The sequence below is a fragment of the Rhyacophila brunnea genome, unplaced genomic scaffold (genome assembly GCF_057557595.1).
Source record: "Rhyacophila brunnea isolate RB1 unplaced genomic scaffold, BYU_Rbru_1.0 scaffold_4, whole genome shotgun sequence".
NCBI classification, from domain to species: Eukaryota; Metazoa; Arthropoda; class Insecta; order Trichoptera; family Rhyacophilidae; genus Rhyacophila; species Rhyacophila brunnea.
Window position 1 is genome coordinate 31,559,867 of NW_028233068.1, and position 13,271 is coordinate 31,573,137.

A 13,271-nucleotide genomic window follows, 5' to 3' on the forward strand; every position below is an offset into this window, starting at 1 on the left:
TTTCGGGCGCTCAGATCGGACCGCGGATAACCGCCCCTAGGACCTAGAAGTAAACAATCGTAGTTTATAGCTGTATGTTTGTGACCGTGACTGTACTTCTATGCAAAGGTATTGCTGCGGAAGAAAGGTTGAGAAAGAGTTGTTCGAATAAAAAGACTAGAAGAAGTATTCGGACGTATATTTTCTCGCAATAACGATACATATAAATTGGCAATAAGCTAAATGTGACGTGATAAAGATACAATGAAAATTAATGTGATTGCTTTACATAGTAGAATAATACATAATCCAGGACTACTTTTCGCAATGGAATTATTTAGTTCTGTATGTACTTTAAAGTTTTATGTACACTTATGTTATTATTTTTGAGGTGTCTATCTATTAGAGAGTTGCTTACTAATCCATTTAAAATAAATTATTTTGAATATATAATAAAAAGTCAATTAATTGTTGACACCTTATTGACTATCGAATTCGTTATAAACGTTGTACAAATATTTATTAAAAAAAAAATATTCTTTCTGATGATTATGTGTTGCTTAGTGAATTTTGTTGTAAGCTTTCCAAAACGAAGTCAGTTGTATAATTCGATTTTGGAAAGGAAAAATGGAGTAATCCACACAAATTAAATTTTACAGGACGCATAAAAACGTTTTTTGTTAAGGTTTTTGGTCAAAGTTAAAATAAAAAATAGAATTAACCTTGAAGTGCGTGATTTTTTGGTTTTTATATTAATTATTGAGTTAATTTAAAAAAAAATTACAAAAATGATGTTAAGTAATTTTGACACGTCACTTACTTCTTTTTTTAATTGCTAGCTAAATAATAATAAGTTAGATAATAAATCGGCATTTACAGCTTACATTCTTAGGACACAACGTGTATTTAGTCGTGCACAGCGTTATTATGAAATAAAACTGAGAGTTACGCCCCTTTTCCTTTCTACACTCGAATGTATATAGTAATATGGGAATAATACTAAAGGATAATTTGATATACTTAAATTTAAAAAAAATTAAAGTTATAGGTACAATGTTTATTTTCTTTATTTTCAAAATGTATTTAATTAAAAAAATCATTAAATATATAAAATATTTAAAAATATGTATTGTCGATACATCCAAGAGAATTTATTTAACTAAATTTAAATGATAAAAATATTCATAAAATAATATGTAAGTACCTAATAACAGAACAGAATTATTCGACGAATGCACAAGTTTGCCGTTGAATTAAAAAAAATATTGTTCATTTTAGATATGTATTAATTGGTCACAGTTGCGTAGCTAAAAATGTTGAGTATATATGCAAATATCATGCAAGGGGTCCCATCAGTGTTTCTAAAAAAATCAACCATAAGCAATCAAGAGTTATTTTTTTTTAAATTTTCCTTCCATAATTTATTCGATATAATCAGCTTTTCCGCCTATTTTTTTCTGTCCAACATCAATGACGAGAGCATTTTTTAGCTCTCCTTCCATTTTTTTGAGATTACCGCGCGATTTTATTTTTAATCTATATTTTTTGTGAACGGTATAATTTATTATAAAATAGAAATGTCATTATCAATATTTATCGACCTGGTATTTAGAGCCTCTTATTTGGTTGAACCCCAATGCTTTGAATAATCTTGTGATGAGGTAAATACATCACTGATTGGATATTTAAATTATCGTTAAAATATATTAAATAATATCGTTAATTTTTTGTCGCTAGATGCCTCTCTAATACCATTGCACTTCGCTTTAACGGTGTGAATCTAAAACTATAGACTTATTATTTATACGCACCTACTAAAAATGAGTCGATTTTTTCTTCTTTGACCTCTTTTTCTCCCATTTGAGGAAGTCATTAAAAATCAACATGTTCGGCTGTCAATATTTTTATCACGCCGAATGTATAGTACTTCCTACTCAACATGCATTTTATACGATGAGTGGTGATAAAAAGCTTGGAGGCTTTCAGCTGAAATATACGATACTATGGTATGTTATATTACACATGATGGTGAAACGGAGCATCATTATTATTATGAACGCCTTCTTCTATGGGAAGAAAAACTTAGCCGAAAAGGGGTAATGTCTCATTTTAACATAAGGGAAACTCTACGCTTCAAATGATAAAGATAAGATTTCCCCATTCCTTAGATCCGTGACGTCATGACCGGGTCGTAAAACTGTTCATACGGCCGTAATAAAAAAAATACGCTACGATTTTAATTACGGTCTAAATGAAAAAAAAAGTATACGAGCTTTCTCGTCGACCAGACGGGGTAGCCCGAATTAATAGCGAGCCCCGCAGGACTAATGCCGCTGCCCATAAACGGTCTTCCCAGTCACCGCTTGGGGTCTTATGATTTGCTCAATGGTTCCGAAAATAAAACAATAGATTTTTGTCAAAAATTATTAATCTTGAACATAAAAGACATTATGTGTAAATGGGTATGAAATATCTTTATTCATAATCTAACGTTTAATTAAATTTTACTATCATATAATTTGTCGATGTCTGATGTAAACAAAGTTGAATAGATGTGCCAAGAAATGTATTCTTATTACAATGATAATAACATCGTTATATTACAATGTTTTTAAAAATTACCAAAATTTATCCTGCTTTAATAGTAAGCTTTGGTAAGAAATTAGTGAGCTTTAAACAATAATTACCCAAGGCCGACAATATTCAGACATTACGATGGCAATGCTAGTTATTGATTATCTTTGAATTGAATGCGGTAACTCATTCGCAATAAATGGAGATTCTTGATTATTTCATTCAAACTATTACTTACCATTTATTTCAATATGCAACAATCATCATCTTCTACAGTTTACAATATTGCATCTAAAGTGTGAGCAATAACTAGTACTATCATTAAAGTTTACAGTTTCGTGTCACGGTCTGACTATATTATGACCCTTGATATTTACCGTTGCTATTAGGGTTTGTCACGTCGAATCTCGGGATTTAAAGATACAATTTTATATCAGATTTAAAAAAAGATTTAAAATACAATGTTTTGTGGAATAAACGTATTTGGTACTTATATATGCATGATGAAAGTGTCTAGATTCTAAATAATGAATTAAAATATATACTTAAGAACAATTATTAGTATGTACGAGTATCATAGCTGTTTTACTAATGGAAAAATTGTTTTTACTTTGCCATATTTTATAAAGCAGTTTAAATTATAAATCAAATAAAATAATGAACGTCTTATTCCATCTCATCGTTGTTATTGGAACGATAAGCTTTGATAAATTCCTTACATACTTATGATAGTGTGGTAAATAAATTATATTTACATAGGTGTAAATATTGGATATTAATTTTGGAAACAATTTCATTATTTATTCCAATTAAAATAATAAGATCGAAATTGACAATTCCATCCGGGACTGCAGTCCCTAGTTGCATTATTCTGAATAATGTTATATTAAAGATAGGTGTCATCATGGTAGGTTAACTGCAATTGCATCGAAACATAATATCATTATGCTCTCCTTCACATCATGGGCCAAGCAAGACGAATCTACGCGGTCACCAGTGTGTAGAGACTAGAGAGTGACATACGTGTGCCCAATGACCGGAAAATATTAGCTACACTTCTACGCAGTGTCGGTGATTCTACACGCATCAGAGGGTGTCAGAATTCGTGATGCTTTTTCCAATCTAAAGAGGCGGCTTTAGATGAAAGGTGTAATTATTTATTAAAATAGTGTTATTAGAGAGAATATTCTTTTTAGTAATTTTTTTTCTATATTCTTCAATTAACCGGCTGATTTTTATATCCCACTCTAAAATGAGCTGAAGACTAGATTTAATATATCCAGAATTAGCTGATTATAGTTTCGTAACATAATAATGGTATTAAGATGTTTGCTTTTCCGATAATAATTATTTTTTAATGGTGTTCACTGTTAATTCATAGTGGAAAGACATTGACATTAAAATAAAACACATTAATAGTATTTACTCTACATAGCTTAATAGTAATCAGAACCGGCTTCATCCGGTTTAATGTGCCATTGTTGATTGATACAAAATATAATATGGGATTACAACTATTTAAGCTAACACATTTTAAAGGTACAATGATTTATTATTTATTAGAAATATTGACCGTTCAATAAATATGTTTAGGTACCATTTTGGACTGTAAAGAATATCTGTTACGTAGGTAACTCAAAAAGGTCATTAAAAACCGTTTTGATCGATGTTGAAATCTTCTTCAAAATATAAAGGTAAAATTTAAAACTCTTTGTACAACGGGTTAACTTTTATAGTTCCTTTTCGTTTTCTTTGGACGTTTGTGTACATTCATTGCTGGAAGATAGCTTCCGCCATATTGTATCTACTGCATTAACTATATAACTAGGATATATTGCATCAAGGTGTAATACATAGTATGACGATAACATTTTTGTGTGAGAGGAAACTAGGTAATAACTACAATCATAAATAATAATTATTTTAGTATTTTATTTGGGTACGTGAACAAAATAAATGCAGAGGGTGCAAGATTGCTTGCATGAGGGTAAAATAAGTATACACCTAACGAGGTTGGAGAAAACCGTCGTCATATAGACATAAACAGAACCCAACTAAACAGGGGCGTAGCAAAGTATTTTAGCGCCCGGGGCAGAAACAGAGAATGAATCCCTTATATAGTTACCTAATACAAAACTTTCAAATATACTGCTTCTATGTACATACGTAACAGTGAATTTTCAACATAAAATATTACAACCAAACATAAGTACTAAACAATTTAATGAGCTATAATTATTATCTATATAAAAATATTTTATATAGTAAGCGATTTTTTTAAAATAAAATATTATTTTATATCATAATCATGAGAATCGTCGCTCTTCACATTCGTTGGTCATTTCGCGCTGTAATTTCCCATAAACCTTTTCCGCTCTCTATTCTATAAATTTCCCGCGATCTGGGAATACTGCACTGATGTTTGTGGAACAATTTTGGATGTATAACATAATTGTCAGAGCGAAATCCTTGAAATGGTGGGAGCACTATTTAGTTGCGCGTCGATATTCTCTTTGAATATCGATTATACTAAACACTTGACTTAATATATAGGTATATATATTTACTAAATTTGCAACTATAAATATTAGAAGATACATACTTTGTAATTATGGCGGATTATGGAAATAATATTTGAAATAATTAAAAAGATTTGAAGTAGAAGGTACTGAAATATCTCACATCTCCCTGAAAGATTATGACTAGCTCAAAACACAAAATTGACAATCAATATTTTATCACATTCAACGTAACTCCATTTCTGCCTGAACCCGGACGGCTGCCCTGCTAATCCACCCCTTTACACGCTACTGCAACTATATATATGAAAGTAAAGCTGAAAAATGTTATTAATGCTATTAATCAAATTAGCTGCAAGTGATTTCGGACCGCAGATTTAGTTGTATGAAAATCCAAAATATTATCGACCGCATCTGCCAAAACCCGCAAGCTAATTTATCATCTTCACGCCAGAGTAAAAAATATTATCTTTTCTTATATTTATCACATACAATGAATATATCATTCTGAATCCCCTCCATTATACCTCAATTGAGAACATTATCAATTTAGTAAGTATCTATTTCTCATCATGAATATTTTAGTGTTTATAATTTTATTACTTGATGATGTATCCAATGAAAAAAATGTCTTCGTATATTATATTATGTACAAGTGAATTAAATATATTATCAGATTGAACGTGCATTACAGAAAAACTTGAAAATCCTACTTTAGTATGATGTAATAATCTCTCGGCTCTGTTTCTGGACGGTAAGACAAGCGTTAGTTAAAAGGGAAGTCTGCCACCTTGAATGGTGGGCACAATTGTGGGTTTAGGAAAATGAAGGCCGACTCCCTGACTGATTTTGAGCCCTCCACGATTAAAACCACAAATCACATCCTTTATTTGACAATAAAATATTATTGAGAATGACAGTGATAAACATAATAATAATAGTCTATTTTTTGTGTAGAAGTAGATAGGTACTCATTTGTTTATTATGAGCAGCTTTGATGTTAGTACTCGTAGCAGGGATTTTTTTTTGCTTTGGGTGATATTTAATTTGTAAGAAATACTTTCTTTTTAGATATTGGTATAATTTCCCACGGTGGCCGCGCGGCTTAAGCGTTGGACTATCACGCCGTGGGTCCCAGGTTCGAATCCTGGGTCTGGCAAGTACACATATTGTTTTTCAATTTGTGTCTGTCGATGGGTTGAGTCTGTCGAATAGGTTGAGCAAGTGGCTGACATCCATTTCTCGTAAAAAACAAAATCTGTTAATACAAACCTCTACTCTGTAGAGGCCCATATGATCCTATTAGGATCGGACATGGTCTAAAAAAAAAATTTGATAGTTTTGTTAATGGTTGAAGCTGTTTCGAGGTAACCATTTAAATCTTCTGATGAATCGATTCTGTCACCTGTATCAAAGAAAATCTGTTCATGAAATAAGGTCTGGTCATGAAGTCCATGGTGGAGTTTCCAGCTGCCCAACTCTCCCTCAAATATCCGTGAGTTCGGAGAAATCAAAAACCACTGAAGCATATCGTTGAAATCTGGCGTTGTATGTTTTCCCTGTTTCTATCATCTATAAAGCTGATGACGTGTTGGCGTTGATTAAGGCTATTCCGGTGCCTCTTTAGTGAGATTTATGTCTTACAATGTGTTTTTGTTATTGTGCCTGTAGTTTTATTTATGTGTAATAATTGTATGTTGTCTGCTATACGATTGAATGAATTAATCATTGTTATCTTTATTATAATTATTACCACATGAAGGGAATATTTACAGAAAAATATACATGTGCATAACAGTTACATTAAGAGGATAAAACACATACTATGAGTCTTATTATTACGTAGAAGATGAACATGAAAAGCTTGAGCATAGATAAAATTTTACTAATTGTTTTCATTTAATTTAAACCAAACTATTCAGAACTACATATTATCGCGTTGATTCTTTGACCCAGTCAGCAATAGTTTGGTTAACGGATATATTCTGTAAAATTTGGCTTGCGTCCATATAACTTTTTTACGTTTAAAGTCGTTCCATTTATCATCCCTAATCCAATAAATATATGTGTTTTCAGAGACTTTGTCTTATTATTTTCCATAAATCTACTATTTTTTTTAAAGGAAAACTGTAAATTGAGACGCCGAGGATATCAAGGAACCGAATATAATGTAATTTGACTTCAAAGCTAAATATTATGTGATTATAAATTTTACATTATTATTTTAAACATTATTTAAATTAAGTTATATCCTACAATTACATAGTGTTAGTATGTCAAGTTTGTCATATTTAATTGATATATTATAATCAAATTTTGCAAACACAATCGTGGATGAGAATTTTCCTGGCCAAAATTTTCAAAATATATAGGTACGTTGTTATATAAATAACAATATTATTCATAACATGGCTTGCAAATACTATGGATGTACCTAATGAATAATATTGCACTTATATACCTCCAGTTTGGTGTAATGGAAATATTAATTATCATGGTCAGATTAGATTTGCTGATAATTTTGCTTACAATGCAGTTCACGTGAATCTATTTCATGCATAAATACATATTTATTTATTATTATTTGTACCCTTTGAGTCCCCAGCCTACCAATTATTATTATTATTATTATTATAACTAATTTAAAAAAATGTAGTTACTACTCATTACGAAGAAGGTACTTCACAGATGTTACAAACATATATGAGTTTAGGTTTAAGAAATAAATGTGGTAATTTAAGTGGCTAGTTTGAAATCATAATATTGACACATTTTTTTTTATTATGTACCGAAACATCTATATAATATGTATGATGGTATTTTACTATCGCATGTTCGTATGTATGCGTAAACGTGATATCCAAAGTGCGACTCTAGAATTGTCTCAACCAATGAATGTTTGTCGTCTGGCTACATATTTTAGAGGTTCTACGAAAGTACGATAAGATAACTATTGAAGCATTTAATGTAATATCTAGGTACATGGTTTATCCTTATATTTTATATAATAGTCACACCCTATTATCGGTAAGGATAGGATCGGCCGTAGGGAGGTAGGATTATACGACGGAACCGGGCGCCGTCTAGAGGAGGCGCAAAATAAACAACAAAAAAATAATATTCCACTCGAAAATATTGAACAAGCAGCATTTCATGTGATTGAATCATTTAAAGTTCTTCAAATTTTGAAACAAAATAGTTGGCAAAATATATTTATGAACTTGTGGATGCTTATTATATCTGCCACTGTCGCCAATGGTGAATGTAGTCACAGAACATTAAAAAATCATTTAAATTTATTTATATTACACTATGTGTCGGGAAAGATCTTGAATCGGAAGTAGAAATTTTGTCAATCGAGTATGACATTGTCCAGATATTAAAAAACTGTGATTTAATTAATTAATATGCCGGTATTAATTTGGTGGCTACCCCAACGGAAGAGACCCAGAGGCCGTCAAAGAAGGAGATGGGCTGACGCCGTATAAGTGGACTGGCTTCATATAGGAAGACCCGGTAACTGGAGAAGTGTGGCGAGAGACCGGAGTGAGTGGAAAGCGGTTGTGGAGGAGGCCAAATCCCACCCCGGGATGTAACGCCGTGCAAGAGATTAATTTGGAAAGGGTGCCCTAATAATCGTACCTACATATTGTATATTTTAAATACAACATTTACATAACTATTTTCCTTTCGATAATTCGTCAAATGATTATTTTTCGACTGCCTTTCTACAAGGCATGCTTACTTTTCACTCTCTCGAATCTTGTAGTTCAGCTCTTAAGAAACCTTTGCCAGTTATCGCGAGGAATGGTTTCCAATCCTGGTGCCCTAAAGAATTTGAATAGACATGCGCCTGTCAATTATCATCGACGTGGTCACATCCATGATCTATTTTGGGTCAGAACCGTTTCCTCATGTTAAGCCTATCAGGCACCATTCATGAAGGGTGCAAGACTAGTCAATGCGCTCCGCAAAGACATAGACATTTTCAGTAACGTGCTATTTATTTCGTTTTTGAAATTTTATTTATCTGTGTAAAATTGTGTGTTTTATATATATTTTTTTCTTCTCTGTTGTGAGGGTAATATTAATATGTTATAATGTAAATCTCACGTCTTAAATCTAGATTCGTTATATCCACAATGTTTTGTTAATTAATAAATAAATACCATTTTAAAATATTGGTCTTTACAGCAGTCTTTACGGGAGCTAAATCTGAAAAGTAAAAAAGACAATGACAATAACTATTTATTCTGCGTGGTATTACATATAAACAATTGGTTACATACTTACTTCCTTTGTTTTCCAGTCTATACATAGTGACAAATTTCAACAAAAACCGAATAGGTCAAGTGTCTACTTTGTGTTGTGGCAAATTTATTTGAGAATGGGAAACTGTCAATGATTGATGTGTCTACTCTTTGACTCAAAGAATGTTTTTGATTGATCACAAAGGAATTTGGCAAAAAGCTTTTTTGTTTGTGCGTCATATTTATATAGGTAGGCAATAAACGACGCGAAATATATTTGAGCTATATTATGTATGGTTATTTTATACAATTATAAAATATTGTTAGATGATGCCTAACGAGTCAATTCGAAAAGGGTATGCAGAATTTATTTATTTTGCACCCCTTTCTGGAATATATGTGTTTTTAACTGGTAATTTAATTTTAAAATCATCGATAGTGACCATTTTAACACTATTATTGACAAATTAGTAAAATAATACAAATTAAAAAAAATTTTAGAAGCCAGTTGATCGTTAAAAAATTTATTCTTCTCTTATAACCACGCATAATAGTTCGTTCGAGATATTATTACATGGCTTATGGACATGTAATAATATCTCGAACGAAATAATTATGGACATATGTCTAAAATTAGAATTTTTCAGAAGATGTAAAAGAAAATTGAGTATTAACAAAACAACTTTGTTTATGTGTGGACATTGCCTTATGCCATCATCAGCATTAGTCAGAATATATCTACTGCTGGAGGAAGGTCACTCCAAGCTGATTTTACTAGTATCAGTCCCGTGCGTTTCATTTCCACGTACTTCCGTAGAAATTAAATCCTTATGTTTAATTTGTAATTTTCAATATATTAATCAATTGCTCACACTTATCTGATTTTAAGGGTAACCTGTCGGCTTATACGGTCGCTTATCTCAGGTTCGAATTCTGGGTCTGGCGAGTTTACACGTTGTTTGGACTTAGAGCATGGACCGAATAATGAACATGATGTAGCAAAAATCTATTTTTTTCGTAAAAACAAAAAACCTGTTACTACAGCCTCCATTCGGTGGATGCCCATATTAGGCTCTGATTTGGATCGAACACGGTAAATTACTTCAAGTTTTTTTTACCCTTTTCTCCCCCTTTCTTTCGTACGTAGATATTAACTGTGGAAATAATCCGTTTTCATCAGCATTTAACTTGTATTCTTAAGGTCGCGTAACAATATGTAAAAGGAAATAAATCGAATTTATGTTCGATAAAATTTTTGAATAGATAAAACTATTTCAATGGAAGCGATTGTACGTTTGAGTCGTGAGAAGTAGTCGTTGATCGACACAATTCATTGAATGTGACATTTTATTCGAGTACCTCCATTTCTTCATCACGTCAAAAGTGTACCTGATAGGTATGCAAATAGTGCAAGTAAACAGTGTACGCAGTAAGTATTACGAAAGGCAAAAAATGGATCCGCGCGCTCGGCTCGACGCGGCGCCACTTCCCCTTTCACCGATTCTTACGAAAATTGTCGCGGAAAACTGTTTGTATTCTACTCAAATGGGAACACTTGACGGTATAGTATACAGTGTATTTAAAAAGAATGATGCAGTTTCATAACGATTAAACAAAACCCCCAAATGTTGTTTTCATCGTGTTATGTACTAAAAGTATAAATGTCTAAAAAATATATTTCAGTTTCAAATGGGATTAAGAGTATACGTAAAAATATACTATTATGGGTTGATAATTTACGCCATTTTATATAGAATTAATCGGATAAAGATTCTTTTAAACTAACAGCATTCTTGGTAATCATATAAAAAAAAACACACAATTAATTTTATTATTTTAAATCAATTAATATAAGTTTAAAAATTATTTTGGCTTAGACCCCAAAGATACTCAAAAATCTCCATTTCCGTACTTATAGTAAGCATAAGCAATATTTAAAAATCCATAATACGTATTTAAGAAAAGTTTGGAAATTACTAGAAATTGACATAGAACAAGTTCGAAGCGGTCGCCATCTTGGATTTAAGACACATGCCGCCGGACACCTTTTCAATAAGAACACCGTGCAAACCATGCTTGTGGAGTACATTGTTCGGAATGTATTTCAGGTAGTCATGCTATTCTATCATTCAAAATCCTACGGATATACATATGCTCCAAGCAGACCAGATTTACCATAATATGGTTAAAAAGGTTTGTAGAATAGAGCCTCCGAATTGATAGGACTCCTGGAGCCGTAAAAATGAACCGAAAAATTCCATAAAGAAACTTTGAACACCATTTAAAAAATACGTTATGATCAGTTGCGCTTTTTGGTGCCCACAATACGTTATAGCCACAGAACAGATTAATAATTATAAAATTTAAAATCCATAGCCATTGACCAAGGTGTTGAAGTACGATACTTGACGGTCAGAGCGCAAAATCCAATGATAACAAAGCGTGCCGATTGTCCTTAATATGAGTGCACGTTAAATATACGTGAACATGTTTACTTTAACACGAAACTGTAAATTTCCATCATAGTGCTAGTTATTGCTCATACTGTGTTATTATAAACTGTTTGTAGAAAATGATGATACTTATTTCATATTTAAATACACGGTGATACGTTAGTTTTAATGATCCAAACGAAACATACAATCGAAAATCTTCATTTACTGAGAACAGGTTACTTCACCGCATTAAAAAATAATCAATAACTAAGACTACAATCGTTAGTCGCAATTTAGTGCCCCTGCCTGTCTTGTTTGTATGGCTATCTGTTTGTTCTGTTATATTTAAAAACTGCTTTAGCAGTATTGAACAAACTTGCACACCCTTTTCTATTCGGTTAGGTAGTTGCCTTTCGTTTCGATATCTCAAAGAGTTCCGAAGTTAAATTAACAAATAAAGTAAAATTTATCGAAAATAATATATATATATCGTACATATATATCTATTTTACAACGGTTTTATTAGCTCGTATTCTTATTTGTCCGGTGGTTGTTTATCCAGTACAAATCTTGCAATCGATTTTTAACTAACTTCTCGACTAGCTAGACATTTTAAACTTTTAGAATATATCAAAACACGATGCCAATGCATTCTTTTAATACTTTTAGTCATCTTTAAGTAGAATTGAATTCATTTTCAGTTAATTCTGTTTTGTATGAAAAGTTATTTCGGAAGAAATCCGTAATCCAATCCACTATTATTGGTTGCTAAGTGGGTGGTCCTAGCAACTAAATTATTAATATATACGTGCGTTACTATGGAAATCAAAATGACATTTCAGTATTCTATATTTTTTGTATGTTTGTTTTTTATTTACTTCATATTAAGTACAAGTTTGAGCATATTGAGCATAATAATTCAACAGAAAATTTAAAAACATTGTAGGTATATAATGAGTTCTTTTTATCTTGTAATTATTTTATTTTCATAATGTCACGCAGTCGATGACACGGGCAATTAATTAGTTGTACACAAAACCAAAACACACATTCTCATAATGACATACATTTTGCAAAACTATTTTCCGTATCATTCGTTTTAATTCGATTTGTAAGGATTCACTACGTTCACAGTAATACAAACATTTCTATCTGGACACGTGGATAATGGTTTTTTTGATTGTTTTTTATATTCATGTGACGAAAGGATAGTTACAATAATAAACCTATTTGGTTGGTGTTTTTCACAGTCATGTACCAAATAATGTACTAATTAGAAGATCTGAGATGTCAATTTTGCATAGTATCAATTACATCGCACTGATTTTTGAGGCGAAATATAAGATTTCACTATAATATTTTTATCAGTTATTTACTGTGAAACCATTTCTATCTTATGGTAAAAAATCGACCTTCTTGAAATGCTAACAGTTATTATCAATGCGTGTCTTTTCGTGTCTGTCAAATGGGAACGGTTAAGTATATTTTAATCGATCTTTGCATCCCGAAATTTT

At 31.5% G+C, this 13,271-nt stretch overlaps 1 protein-coding gene across 1 annotated transcript in view; it reads right to left on the minus strand.

Annotated features, from left to right (window-relative positions):
- LOC147067264 (cGMP-specific 3',5'-cyclic phosphodiesterase-like) overlaps positions 1–13,271 on the minus strand; it is a 164,372-nt gene that overhangs the window by 82,446 nt on the left and 68,655 nt on the right. The gene's annotated exons all lie outside the window — the stretch shown is intronic.